At 45.8% G+C, this 14800-nt stretch overlaps 1 protein-coding gene across 1 annotated transcript in view; it reads left to right on the forward strand.

Annotated features, from left to right (window-relative positions):
- Positions 1-4886: 4886 nt before the first annotated feature.
- Positions 4887-14800, forward strand: part of FIGNL2 (fidgetin like 2) — a gene marked incomplete at its 3' end in the record, with an annotated part of 68156 nt that continues 58242 nt past the window's right edge. Inside the window, exon 1 of the mRNA XM_083351120.1 lies at positions 4887-5041. The remainder of the gene's footprint in view (positions 5042-14800) is intronic.

Below are 14800 nucleotides of genomic sequence, written 5' to 3' on the forward strand. Positions count from 1 at the left end.
GACAACTGGCCTCATTTTGCAAGGCAACTTGGGGCTTTTGTCATTTCCCCCTCCCCCACTTTAGGAACAAAGCTGCTCTTGCTGTATAGGACAAGTATCCACTGCTTGCAGAAACATAATTTAAGTTGTTGATGGGACAATCCCAGGTAAACCAACATGCAGAAAAAGAACTGGTAGTGAGGGGAGGGAATTATCACATGTTTTTCTTTCGCTAAAAAAAAGGGGGGGGGAAATGCCATATTTTTTAAAACCCTGGCTCCAAGATCATCATAATTTTGTAGTTAAACCATTAATGAGCTTAGAGGAATGTCCTCTTCCCCATGGGATACACTGATGGGTACTCTTTAACAGGGAGGTTTCAGCCAGATTTCTGCTGATGGTGTCAATCCCTGTTCCAGTAGAGAGTAATTAACCAGGAGAAACGTTTTGATCATTGTGTTGCTTTTGAAGCGGATCAGGCAGAGGAGAAAGATTTTGCGAATACAGAGACACTTCATCCCCTGTGCTATAATGAATATTTAAGTGAATAGGCCTTAGTTTAGTCTTACATTGCTGTAGTTACTGTTACCCTCATTTGCAATCTTAAAAAGGAGAGCAAGATCCCATTCACGTATACCGTAACAGAGGAAAATAATCAATCCAAATAGTAACTTTTGAACCAAACCATACTTTAATGCTCTTCTACCACCTTTATGAAATTTTCTCTCCTGCTCCCTGCAAATGTCACTTTGCAGTCCTTGATGAGAAATCCATGGGACCCCTGCTGAATTCAAGATCCCAGTATTCTTGGCCATATTTACAGTCAATGCGTTGACTTTTATTTCATCAAATTTCAGAGTGGCCAACTTTCCCATCCTGGGAGCTCAGACCAGTGGCTGCCAAGAGCCAGTTCAACTTTTAATTCTTGACACGGGCAGAAGCGCCAGAGTTTTCATTCAACATATACGGTAATAGTCAAGTAGTGATTCATGTTTTGATTGTTTGGGAAAGGATTTCAACAGATCATAAAAGGGACTGTGCAAACCTCTGGCTTCTTGAGGAGTTCTTTCTGGGATACCCTGTTTTTGTACTTTGCCCTCTTGCCAGTAATTGCCCATCTTCCACTTCCAGACTATTTTAGACATGCCGTGTGCTGTGTATTTGTTAAACCGCTAGCCAATGTTTGCGAGACAAAATGGGGAATATTTGGCTGCGGGGTGAAGGGCTGGGATTGGGTGAGACTGGAGCCTAAAGATGGTAGGGTTGGCTGCATTGAAGGAGAATGAATGGTTGAGGGACCAGTTTTGGTTTATGCTCTCCTGGATTTTAGTTGTTTTTTTTTTACTGTTGTGAGCCAGCCAGAATTGTGTTTCTTAAGACGGGAGTAAAATAATAACATAAAATAATTCATTATGCAGATGAAGGTCAGAAAACTCCTGGCGAGACTTTGACTACCACTTAGAAAGAGTCCTTTAGGCTCAGTCTATTCTGTAGTTTCTTCCCAAAATGTGAAACTCCTATACTTTCTGATCATTAAAATAATAACAGAAACGCCACCCTCAGGATTATCTTGATTATGGCCCAATCAGAACTCTTTGCAAATTGTTTGGGATTGTAGTTGTATTGCAACTGATCATAAAACCAGACCCTCTTCTTTCTTATCATCATCTGTGCTGCTTCATGGACTTCTGCCAGTTTTGCAATATTTTGCTGCTTGCTGTTATGATATAGTTATTCTGATGATTTCCCCCTTGGCATAATCCATCCATGCTCTCTCCCCTGCCTTGCCTTCTGGGGATCCACTCCTGTTTCTATGGAGACAACCCATAAATATGAAGTCTTATCCTTCATTCATTGAGGGCAGAGGCAAAGCTGCTTTTAATTTTGACTGCAGCAGCATATTACAATCTTCACTGATATCCTTCCTTAGATATAAAGATGGTTTCCATAAAACACAACACTGATGATTTTCATGAGCATCAGGGACAATTCACAATATAGTAAACACAAATGAAGTCAAAGTGTTGTCCCAGTCTACATACTACCAATTTTTTAATTTCTCTTTTCTAGGATAGTACAGTAATAATATGTTCCTCTTAAATGTATCTTATTTTTTAACACAATTGGTGGACATGCTAAATGAAACCAGGTTTTTTTTTTAAAAAATCCCTTGAGAGATCAGCAGATACCCACTTCTTGTACTGCTCTGAAGGATGGTTAAAAGAGGGATTTGCTCTGTTTCATTGGTTACTTTTTCAATCCTTATTCATTAGACTTCTAAGCATGTGGGTTGTGTGCTGTGCAAGCTATAGCCAGCAATGGGGGAGGGGAACTGGAATTGGGGGAAGAGAGGAAATAGCACAAGCTTAAACAGGCATCAGTCGAATACTGTATGCTTTGCAAGCTTATTTACTATATTACATGATAATCAGCATTTTCATAGAATAAAAAAATGCCATTGGGGTTTTTTTTGGTTGGAATACTGAAGATGGGTTTAAAGTTCGTTAGGGAATCATGGCACTGAATATTGACCACCATGTGTTGTTTTTTTTGTAAAAATATCTGCTAAAGAAAAAGCATTTTACAAAATGAAAATTTAAAACTAGGGATTGGAACAATCAAAGGCAACCCTGGGAATTAGCATAACAAAATGGAGCCAGAGGTAATATTGCAATTAATTTCAACTATGAGTGAGGTATAATTTTATATTCCGATATTCTGTTCCACCAGGGATATTTAATAGAGGTCTTTTCATCTGTCCCAGCAGATGCTCTGCTAAATGCCATCCATGGCAAGGATTTTCGCCTGATGCAAGGGAAAAAAAAGACTCCATTCCTCCATTCTTCCCCCGCCCCCGCCACACACACACACAATTCCACTTGATCAAGTATTGTCTGTGATGATAGCTGGCCTGGCTCTCTTCTAGAAGCACAACGCCCGGAATATTAATTGAAGCGGGGTACAGAAACCCTGCAACAGTAACTACCTGAGTAAATATGAGATCACCTTAAGCCCTGTGGCTTTGATCCCTTTTGAAGAGCTTAATCTGTCCATAGTAAACTGTCTTGGTCATGGACTGTCCTGAAGAGGTGGCTTAAAAAAATTAAATGATTAAAAAAAGGTTGGATGGACGGATGGATGGACACAGGGAAAAGTGAAGAACAGATTGCTCATGATACGTAGTTTTATTAATAGTCTTTAACCATGGTTCTCAGAGTGGGCCTTTTGATCCCCCAGAGGGCTATGCCATATTTCTAGGGGAACACATTAACTTTCAGAGACTATCCCAGGGGTGTCAAACTGGCGGCTGTGGGCTGGATGTGTCACGTGCAGGCAAAAAAACGTCGCGATACATCACGCTATGTCACGTGGCGCGGTTGAGTTGGACACCCGTGGCCTACTCAAATTTAACTGCCAGGCATAGGATCAATTTGTTGTAATCCTCACATTTCATTCTCTGTGCTAATTTCAGCACCGTAAACATTGAAAATTACTACAGTTCACAATAAACAACATTAAGGCTCCGAAGGGTGCCATGGGTAAAGAGAGCAAGAACCCTGATCTGTAGGACAGAGCTACAAGATGCAAAAATAAGGCAAGTCTTGAATTGAGGGCTATTTCTGCAGTCAGAAGGAATATTTATTGAAATTGTCTTGGTGGAGCAGTGGGCTTGGTGGAGCAGTGGGCTAATGTCTCCTTAAGTAACACCAGCTGCCTGCAATTAGTGCAGGTTGGCATCCCACCAGGCTCAAGGTTGACTCAGCCTTCCATCCTTCCGAGGTAGGTAAAATGAGGACCCAGATTGTTGGGGGCAATTAAGCTGACTTTGTAATAATGCCGCTTGGGGTGTGTGTGAAAGCCCTAATAAGCAGGCATATACATAGAATGAAGGCTACTGCTAAGCTTGTAAGCCGCCCTGAGTCTTCGGAGAAGGGCGGGATATAAATGTAATAATAAAAATAAATAAAAATAAATAAGTGACAGATTTACAGTAAGCATATCTAAGAAAACAGCATGTCAGGGCTGTGGTCACAGTATGTATGTCAGTCTGCATCTCCCGACCTGAAGGAGTACGGTGGTGGTTATTTCTTACTAACGGCTTAAGTATAAACTTAACCCTCCCCCCCCACCAAAAAAAAAACCCAACAAAAAACCCCACCCCCTGGAAATGGAAATTTAAGGACAAGAGCCGTTCTTTCTTGGTTCCCCAATGGAGATGTAACAAAATTGAAAGAGTGAAAGAAAATGCCCTTTTCGGTGGATCACACCCCGTTCCCACGTCAGCCTTCCATCCTTCCGAGGTAGGTAAAATGAGGACCCAGATTGTTGGGGGCAGTTAAGCTGACTTTGTAATAATGCCGCTTAGGGGGTGTGTGAAAGCCACAACAAGCTGGCATATACATAGAATGAAGGCTACTGCTAAGGTTGTAAGCCGCCCTGAGTCTTCGGAGAAGGGCGGGATATAAATGTAATAAAAATAAAAATAAATAAATAAATAAGCTTGTAAGCCACCCTGAGTCTTCGGAGAAGGGCGCGATATAAATGTAATAAAAATAAAAATAAATAAATAAATAAGCTTGTAAGCCGCCCTGAGTCTTCGGAGAAGGGCGGGATATAAATGGAATTAAAATACAAAATCAAAATCAAAGCAGCGGACAGCAATTCCCCCCTTTGGGGAGAAGGCGCTGCTCTCTCTGTCTTTTTAAGAACGATCGTAGAAGGCGGGGAAGCTCAGCGCGGCAGCAAGGAAGGCCCGAGAGCAGAGCCGGAGGGAAGGGGAGGGACGTGGGCAGGACGCTGGAGCAACGGGGAGGATCCGGGGCGGAGGGAAGGGGAGGCAGAGAGAAGGGGAGGCGCGCAGCCTGGGAAACCGCTGGCTCGACTGGCCGAGGGAGGAGCAGCAATCTCGGGTGCCGCGTCGTCCCCGCCGGGTGGCAAAGAGAATGCGGAGTCCCGCGGCCGCCCACAGCGCCGCAGCGCCCGGCGCCGCAGCTGAAGCCCCCGGGCCACGCGGACCAGGTGGCTGCGCCGGGTTCCGCTAGGGACAGGCAGGGATGAGTAGGTGAGTGGCAGCAGAAGCGCTGTCAGGGGGCCGCGGGGACGAGGAGCGGGGCGGAGTTGCGGACCGGACGCCAGCTCGGAGGCCGGGCGATGCCGGTCGGACTCCGTGGTGGACGGGACCTTAGGCCAGCGTTTCCCAACCTTAGGAACTTGAAGATGCGTGGACTTCAACTCCCAGAATTCCCCAGCCAGCATAGCTGGCTGGGGAATTCTGGGAGTTGAAGTCCACGCATCTTCAAGTTCCTAAGGTTGGGAAACGCTGCCTTAGGCGTTGGGGCAGTTGCCAGGGGGGGGGGGAGGGAAAGGGGCGGGGGGGTTGGCTTGGACTTGCCAGAATCAACGGGTGGGAGAGGATGGTGGCGACGGCTGGATGCGGGTGGCCGGGATGCTGCTCCCACCGTGACCCAACCCCACGGGCAGTGTCGGAGGATTAACCGAAAGGGGAAGGAGCCGATTGCGGCGGAGGATCGGGGGGTGGATGTTCCTTCGGGCGCCGCGTGTGAAAGTGGGGATGGCCACGCGCGAGAGTGGGGAGGGGGAGAGAGGAGAGGAGGCGGCGGTCCGGCTGCCAAAGTCCCACGGGGCTGATTGATTCCTTCGGGTCGGGTCGGGGCTGAGATCAGCGTTGAGGAATGCAGGCGGGAGAGAAACAGGAGCGGAAGGTATTGTGTGTAGGAAGCTCGTACGGGTCCGTCGCGCAGGGCCGGTGCGTGTCGAAAGCGGGCTGGGCAAAACCTCACTCCCCTCCCCCCCTCCCCTCCCCTCCCCTCCCCCGGAAAGCCCAACCGTTATTTGGTGGGACGGGTGCGCGACGCCAAGCATCCCAAGCCCTCTTGGCACCCCGCAGGATCCCACCATTGTGCTCCGTGGAGCCTTATTTTCTTCCCCCGAAGGCTCTTCTTCGGCGCCGGCACGGGTGGGCCTGGGGGGGGGCTCTTTCCTGAAGGGAGGGGCCGGCCTGCCGCTGGGGCGTAAATCCTGCACACAAGAGAGCAAAGGTCGCCGATTAACTTGCCTGCCGGTGTTTTGGAAAGGCAGCGCGTGTACGGGGAGCTTCGGCAAGGCTCCGGGGTTGGGCGCCCGCCTTGGCGTGGGGAAAGTGCGGTGGGAAGTCCATCCCACCCTCGGGGAAAAAAAAAAAGTTTTATTTACTTGGCGGGGAGTTGCACAGGCAGGCAGCGGCGGCTGCCTGGACGCCAGCCGAGGCTGGGAAAAGGGGCCGGCGGTGAAAGCTTGTTGGGCTTGCGGCGTTGCGGGCGGCTCCTTTCGCCCGATCTTGGAGAAAAGGGGGCTAAATGCATGTGAGAGAGAAATAAAATAAAACAAGCTAGCATAACATGACTAAAAGAAGGACTAAGAGCTAGGAGAGGAGAACTGGAACTAGAAGGAGAAATGGAGACTAGACTCAGCCTTCCATCCTTCCGAGGTAGGTAAAATGAGGACCCAGATTGTTGGGGGCAATTAAGCTGACTTTGTAATAATGCCGCTTGGGGTGTGTGTGAAAGCCCTAATAAGCAGGCATATACATAGAATGAAGGCTACTGCTAAGCTTGTAAGCCGCCCTGAGTCTTCGGAGAAGGGCGGGATATAAATGGAATTAAAATAAAATAAATATATCGGGGGGGGGGGACAACCAGAAAGCGGTGGCCTTTGTCTGAGGCTGTCTCTTCAGTGACCCCTGGGGCTCGAGGAGCAGCGTCTCTTGAGGAATTTTGATTCGGCGTGGCAATGGCTCTTGCCTTTTCTATGGCCTGCCCGGGGTCTCTGTTTTGCAGGCGCAGGGGAGGGAGGGAGGGAGGGAGGGGCGTTTAAAAGTGGGAGCGCCCTCTCTACACATACGTTTCCTATTGATTGCCTTGGACAAAAAACAAAAAAATCCCCTCAGGTTGTCGGTTTAGTGAGCTGTCAATTAACCAAACTTGCAGGGAGCAGGCAGAGCGGCTTCCATCCAGCCTTGTCAGTTTGAGGCAGCCTCTGCTTCATCATCCATGGCGTTATTTTGCCTGCAACTCCCGGGCAAGGAGGGGTGTGGAAGGGCCTTGCTGGATACTGCCCAGGAATGGGGCTTCCCATTCATTGGCCATTACTCCTGTCGTGCATAACCCTTTAGAAATTTGATCGCGTTTGTAGCCTGCAAGATCGGACACAAAAACGCAGAGATGAAGCTCAAGCTTTAGAGCTTGCAAGAAGAATCCCCCAGAAAAGCTTGATTTGTTTCAGTCCCTCGGGATACCCTGGCGCTAAGCAAAAAATGTCCCAACTTTGCCGTGAATCAGAGGACAGCCGGTTTCTCAAATTCTTATCCTCTTCTTAACTGCAGATTAACATTATTGGTGTTTCCAAACACACCTGTACTCTTAGCAATTTTCATCTGACACCCGCTGAATGCATTGAACTAGTACTTCCCCCGTCATCTTTTAGTGACATGATGGCCAGAGACAGAGTTGTTGCAGTGCAGCTCAGTGTGGCAGGCAGGCAGGCACTTCGTTGGGGAGAGCAGCTAAATGGTATCCACTCAGATTTCTATTTCCTTTGTTAGTGAGGTGAGAAAAAGAAGCAGTGTGAAAGCCAACCTTGGGCATAAAATATGTCTTCTCAAAACAGTGGCATTGATTGGCCCAAGCTATTTAACGCGGGTGTTCCCTGCCTCTTGTCTTAGTCAGGCCTTCCTGCTTCTCTCCAAAAAGATGGGGAATGCTGAATAATTGAGGGTGGTTGGTTTTTGTTTTTTGTTTTTTGTTTTTAGCAAATTCAGCCACTTTGTATTTGGTTACAGGTAGTCCTTGACTTACAACCACGGTGGAGCCCAAAATTTCTGTTGCTAAGTGAGACATTTGTTAAGTGAATTTTCCCCTATTTTATGACCTTTCTGGCCACAGTTGTTAAGTGAATCACCACGGTTAAGTTAGTAACACTGTTGTTAAGTGAATCTGGCTTCCCCATTGACTTTACTTGTCAGAAGGTTGCAAAAGGTGATTATCACACGACTCGGGGACACTGCAACCATCCTAAATATAAGTCAGTTGCCAAGCATCTGAATTTTTATCATATGACCAAGGGATGCTGTAACAGTTGCAAGTGTGGAAAAACAATCATAAGTAACTTTTTTCAGTGCTGTTGTAACTTTGAATGGTCACTAGACGAATTGTTGTAAGTCTGCTCTGAAAATCAAGGAGGATTGGACAGTAGGCTCAATCAGAGATTTATCTCTTTTTGCTGCCAACATCCTGACAGCACATAATTCCAGAGCAGTTCTCCCTTTGTTTCTGGGAAGGATAATTATGACTCCAGTCAACACCAATATCCAGGTTTCCTTTGTGTTTACTGGACATGTATTTCTCTAAAGCAGACATGTCAAACTCGTGATGTCACATGATGTTGCGCGACGTATTGGAGCTTTTTCCCCATTGCCAGCAATGGGGTGGGCGTGGTCCTGGTGATGCGTCCGGCCCGTGGGCCGGCAGTTTGACACCCCTGCTCTAAAGCAAAGGAAAACTTTTACCCTTTTGGCATCTTGCTCATTTTCTCGAAGTCAGAGCCTAATCCTCAGCAGAATGAATAAAAGTGATACAATAAAGTTATAGTGATATCATCTAAGATAACAGTGATCACGAAGCCAATCAAACAAGATTAATTTTAAAGAAAGTCTAGTATTTGAGCATTGTAAATGCCCAGGTGTACAAAACATCATGATTTGGATCACTATTTGGATTTATTTTCAAAATGGATAATGGATAAAAATTTAGAGGATAACGTCACAACAATGGTTACTTAAGACTTCAGTTTTCAGAGCCTTTCATTCTATTTGGGAATTGGTCCTTTTATAGTTTGTTTGGAGAAGTGCTATCTAATATGGTTGTAACAGCTGTAGCAATTTGAATGTGCCTTGGATTGTTAATGTTGGTAAATTATGGAACCGTTCATTTGGCAAGCACGCTGGTTCAGATCCCGCGAATCTCCTTTGATTGCTTTCTATGTGATTTGTGAATATTGAATATTTAAAATTTAGGCTGCAAGCTTTAATTGGTTTAATTAGCAGATTGATCTATAAAAGTGTTTTAGTTGATTTATTGGTGGGACCAATTGTAATCAGTGTGACTCTGGGTTAAGGTCACAGTTGCCTATTTTTGGAAGTGGCTTGCTTCCGATGCATTACGATGGTGTAAATATAAAAATAGTGAAGATGAATAAAATCATTTACTGTATGCATTAAGTTGAAATGTTTTAAGTATATCCCAGTCCCAAACTTTAAACATATTACAATCATATTTAAAATCAAATTGTTGAAGATAAAATATTCAGCTAAAGTATCTTCAATTGACAGACACTTTTTCATTGAAAACAGAAGCAATTGTGAGCACTCTTACTTGGAAATACATTCCATTGATCTGAGTAGAATTTATGACTGAATAAGCATCCTTAAAATTGTGTTATAAATGGATTTTTTTCCCTTTTTCTTTTAAGGACACTAACATAAAGGTTTTCTGGAGAGTGAAGTGGAAGGAATTGGTCTGTAAGGATTTATATTTTGAAGAACGTATATCCCAACGTTTTTGCAGAAAGGATTTCCTGTAATTGACCCTTTGTTTCTTCAACCCAAAGCATTTTTGGGAAAGCCTAAATGGGAGTATTTCCCCCATTTTCACATACCAGTAGCTCTGAATTCAGTGGTGATCAATATAGTGACACATAGAATGCAGACTACCCTTTAAACTGTATTTAGCTTATATTTTGTTCAGCAACAAAAAATATTCTTCCTTTTTTGTATGGCTCTTTGATTGTGTTGTCGTCGTTGTTGTTAGTTGCAAAGTCGTGTCCGACCCATCGTGATCCCATGGACAACGTTCCGCTTTGATTGTGAGTAGCGACAAATATAGGCTTTGCATCTTTTGAAAAGATGTGTAGGGCCTATCTTTCTCCATAAACATGCACGTCTGTGTGCATACGGGTGCACATCCTTGAGGGCATATTTTAAAACTGTAGTCCTGCAGTCAAAAGTTGCTCAGTTTGTACTCATTTTTTTTTTGATAAGGGTGTCATTTCATAAAAACTCACTTCAAGATTTCCTGGAAAAAAAAATCTTGCGTTTGGTGATATTTTAATATAGGAAAAATTATTTGTGAGGGGAGTGGATGTTTCATTGAGCGGGGGGGGGGGCATCTGCTGTTTGTGCAGCTTAAACTGCAAACGAACAGAACAGGGCAGCTCCTTCCGAGTGACTTCTAAGTCCAGAATTTTTTTACTAGCAGTCTTTGTCCTGGCTCCCATTCTCTGTTGGAGACCCCAACCACTGTCCTGCTCCCTCCCCCCTCCTTGCATTTTTCCCTTTTCCCATTATCATTTTGGTTAAACAGAAAGGCAACTTGTGTACCATATGGATCATGTTAACAACGGCTTATCTAGGAGCCCTTGGGTTTTCTGCCCCTCCCCAGCAGCTCCTTACAGCCTGTCCTTTTTTTTGAAGAGCATCTTCGGTTGTTGCCCGAAGAGCCAGTTTGGCCAAAATCCTGGAAGAGACAGAAGGGGTGCACAGGCTTAACTGCTTTCTTCCTGTCTGTGTTTTCTGCCCCTTTCTTGTTGGAGAGATTTGTTTTCTGTTCCTCTGCTTGGCTTTCCATGTGGATCTGGCCAGCGGAGAATTAAGTCTGTTAAAGCGTTACATTTCATCTGGAAGAGAATAGCGAGGCAGCCTAGCTTTTTTTTCTCTCTCTTATGGCTACATTTTCAGTTCAGAAAATAGTGCAGAACTCTAAAAGTGCAAAGCTTAAAAGAAACTTTAGATTTACAAATATCGCCATCACTTCCTGGAAAGAGATAGACTTGGCAGTTCGGGGGGGGGGCTTTCTGCCGTTACCAAGGTAGACAATATGGGAAGGGTGCCCTATGCAAGGAAGCAAAACATGCCCCAGTTTTGCAAGAACAAGCCGGGATTATTTAGCGTGATGGGTGCCTCCTAGGAAAAAGGATTTGGAGAAACTCGCTGAAAACACCAGCTCACTCGGCTGTGAGTGTGAAAACACTGAAGAACAAGGCATGAAAACAGAGCATCAAAAGTCACGATTAGACACAACACGACTGCATTCCGAACATTTTACTGCTTGCATCTCTGCTTGCAAAAAAAAAAAAAAGACAGAACCTTAGAGTTAAAAAGAGAAAAAAATATATAAAAAAAATGCAACCACAGTATCACAACCCTAGAGCTAAAGGGAAAGAAACAGCAACAGCGAAAATACAGCTAAAGTGTCAGTTCACCTGCTTGTTTTTCTTCTTTAAGAAGGAATTAGGGAGGGTTGCCTGCCATCTCGCCAAAGAGTGCTTTTGACTGATGACCAGTCCCATGCTTTCCTCTGGCCCACTTCTAGTTTTTCCCAGCTTGCTTTACCCCCAATGATGACCTATGCTTCACATGCTCCATAGGCCAGTCCTTGCAGCCTCTTTCTAAGACCTTCCTCCCATTGTGATGCTGAGCCTATTCCACAGAACATGTGTTCGTTCCTCTCTCCTTCAGCCAAATGATCTGTTGTGCGACTGGGACCTATTCTGCCCAGATGTTTGACAAAAATGGGAATCCTGGAGAATCTTACTGCCCAGCGCAATCAGGAGGGCTGGCGTAGATGTGATACTTGATATAGCAGCAACTGCCTTGAAGTAGGATCTGATTAAGAGATGCTTAAGGATCGTTTGCTTAAACTGTGTAGCTAAAGAGAATGCAAAGGTTCGATGGCATTTCCGGGCTGACTGAAGACAACGCGTCCTCGAATTGCCCCATCCTTCTTCCTATCTTCTCTCACTGCAGGACTATATTACCTTCTTGGTTTAACCAGGATGTGGCTTCACTGTTGTGAGTAGGTTAATGAATGGGCAAGCCTTGTTTGCTGCACAGATCATCCTTAAACAGACTGAGCTATGGCCGCAGCTGCAAACGGAGCTTTGTTCTCTCCCTTGCCGTGATGTCTGCAAAGTGTCACCGTCTGATGTTATTCTGGGTGGCAAAGGGCTTGGAAAATCTGGGCTGTCCTCCCCCCTCCCCCAGCCAGCGATAAGTCCTGTCTCCTGTGATGGATTTGCCACCTTCTTAGCAGATGAAGCTGCTCTTTGAGGATGACTCAGTTTAATTGTACAGGTTTTGCTCACGATCTGTGTCTTCACTGGAGGGTTGGGGACTGTAGATACCCCTCCTCGGGTGATGGAGGCTTCAACTTTTCCTAGATGGTAAAAAATCAGTTCAGAAGAACCAGTCCTCTACTTGTGGCAATCAGGGTTCTGAAAGGAAGGGAGGATCCACTGCCTGGATCACTGTGAGGAATGCTGGCTGGGGACTTCTGGGAGTTGGTCCATCCATCTTAATGTAGTCAAAGTTGAGAAACACCAGTCCAGACAATGGAAGCCCTATGGCAGACATGTCAAACACAAGGCCCGGGGGACAGATCCGGCCCGCGAAGTGGTTTCATGCGGCCCGCTAAGCCATCCTGGAAACAGTGAGGGAACGGCCCCCACTGCCTTGGCCCTGGCCCAGAGACCCTCCTTCTGCCAGAGACCCTCAGATCTGTCCCACTCCTGCCCAGGCCCCCATAGGCACCCTTGATGCGAATGATGTAGAGCTGGCCACGCCCACCCAGTAGGCCATACACACTCTAGCCACGCCCACCCAGGCCATGCCCACCCGGCCCCTTGAGGGCAACCGCAATGTTGATGCGGCCCTCAATGAAATTGAGTTTGACACCCCTGCCCTATGGCGTGACCATTTCAAAACAGAGGTATCTTTCTCATTTTTCTGCTCCCCCCTCCCCACTGAACTGACCTCTTTCTCCCTCTGGCTATTCCCCCTGCTGGCTTTGTTGGGCTCCTCCATACTTTTTCAGGTAGTGTTCAACTTGCTTCTTTCTAACCATGGTTAGATGTAAAATCCTGGAATTCAGGTGGGGGAAAGCAGGTTGAGCCTTTCTTTTGGTCCTCTCTAAAGCCTCCTGCTCATCTCCCAAAAGCTGCTCCTCATCCGGTGGATGAAAGACGTTGGTCTGTAGGAGGGAATGGTTACTCTTCCCCAGTACCAGGCCCCTGGTGGGATTCTCCTTTCCTGCTTTTAAATTTCAACCTCCGGGCAGGAAATCTGATAGTGGATTTCCTGCCATTGGCCCTGAGTTTGTCCAGTAAAAATGCCTCTTGCACGCAGCTAAAAGCCCCTATCCTACGACTATTCCCATTTTTTTCCTCTTCTGAACCTGCTATCCTATGGATGATACATTCTACGTTTGTTTCATCTCCATTCTCCCAGCCAACATTTTTTGTTTTTAATGACATCTGATTTACTAGTCTAGAAGTTGCTTTATTTACTTTAATTTTTTTCATGGTGCATATTTTCCCCACTTTATCCAATGACAAACGTCCTTCGAGGGCATTACGAAAGGAGCAAAATGGCAGTAAAATCTAAAGTAAATGCCATGCTGATTTCATCAATGATCAATGGACAATCTGTTTGTGTCAACCCACTTAGTTAGCTAACCTACTTTGGACTGGGCTCTCTTGATCAGGAATTCCAGGACCAATCTGAACGCTCACTCATATTTATTTTCTTTACGATTATTTTTTTAAATCAAAAGAAACAAATGTAGTAGTTATGAAGTTGGAGTGGGTCGATCAGGTGTAAATCAGGTTAGCCATGCAAGGTCATTGGATGACTCTGGCCAACTGTTAGCTCAGCCTACCGCACTGGGCTGTTGAAGGGAAAATAGCAGGGTGTGCTCGCTTTGTCACCATGGGCTCCTTGAAGAAAGGCAGAGTGTAAACTGAATTGTTTTGCAATTTATATAAGACTCTTGGATTCTTCCAAAATGAAAGGGTTACAGGGGTCTTCTTTTCCTTAAACAAGAGTGTGACTGAGTCCGGTTCTTTCTCTTGAGAACTAAATAATTGAACACAGGCAATCACTGTATGCTTGCAGTGGGAGGAAGAGATATGATGCTAAGGTGGGCATAGTCAAAATTACAGAGCTCCTTCCACTTCCCCAAGATGCTCTCTCTCTCCTGATCTGGAAACCACATTCTCAAACAACATCCTGGGCATTGCACAGACCAAGTGTGCTTTCCGAGAGTGCCTCTGTGCCTAGAGAGTACCCTGGTAGAAAGAAGTCTGATACTTGGTCACTGCTCTGTGGCTGTCTCTAAAACCAAGGGTCTCTTCAATTCATTGACCCCTTCATGAAGTTTTAGATCAGACATGTCAAACACAAGGCCCGGGGGGCCGGATCCGGCCCATGAAGTGGTTTCATGTGGCCCGTGAAGCCAACCTGGAAACAGTGAGGGAACGGCCCCCACTGCCTTGGCCCTGACCCAGAGACCCTCCTTCTGCCAGAGACCCTCAGATCCCTCCCACTCCTGCCCAGGCCCCCATAGGCACCCTTGATGCGAACGATGTAGAGCTGGCCATGCCCACCCAGTAGGCCACGCCCACCCAAGCCATATCCACCCGGTCCCCTGAGGGCAACCGCAATGCTGATGCGGCCCTCAATGAAATTGAGTTTGACACCTCTGTTTTAGATTATTCATTGACCCCCTAACATTTATTGTATGAAAATAATTTGATAACTACTATCTTAACTAATAGTACTACAAATAACAATGAAAACAACAACCCTAGCCCATCAACCCTTGAAGTCAATATTGACCACTTTGGAGAACCCTGCTCCAAAAGGACATTTGAAGTCAAGAGGGATACCGAGGGATCTTCTTGGCTATAGACTCTCACCTATGTCTGATGTAAA

Source organism: Vipera ursinii, assembly GCF_947247035.1.
Source record: "Vipera ursinii genome assembly, chromosome: 2".
NCBI lineage: Eukaryota > Metazoa > Chordata > Lepidosauria > Squamata > Viperidae > Vipera > Vipera ursinii.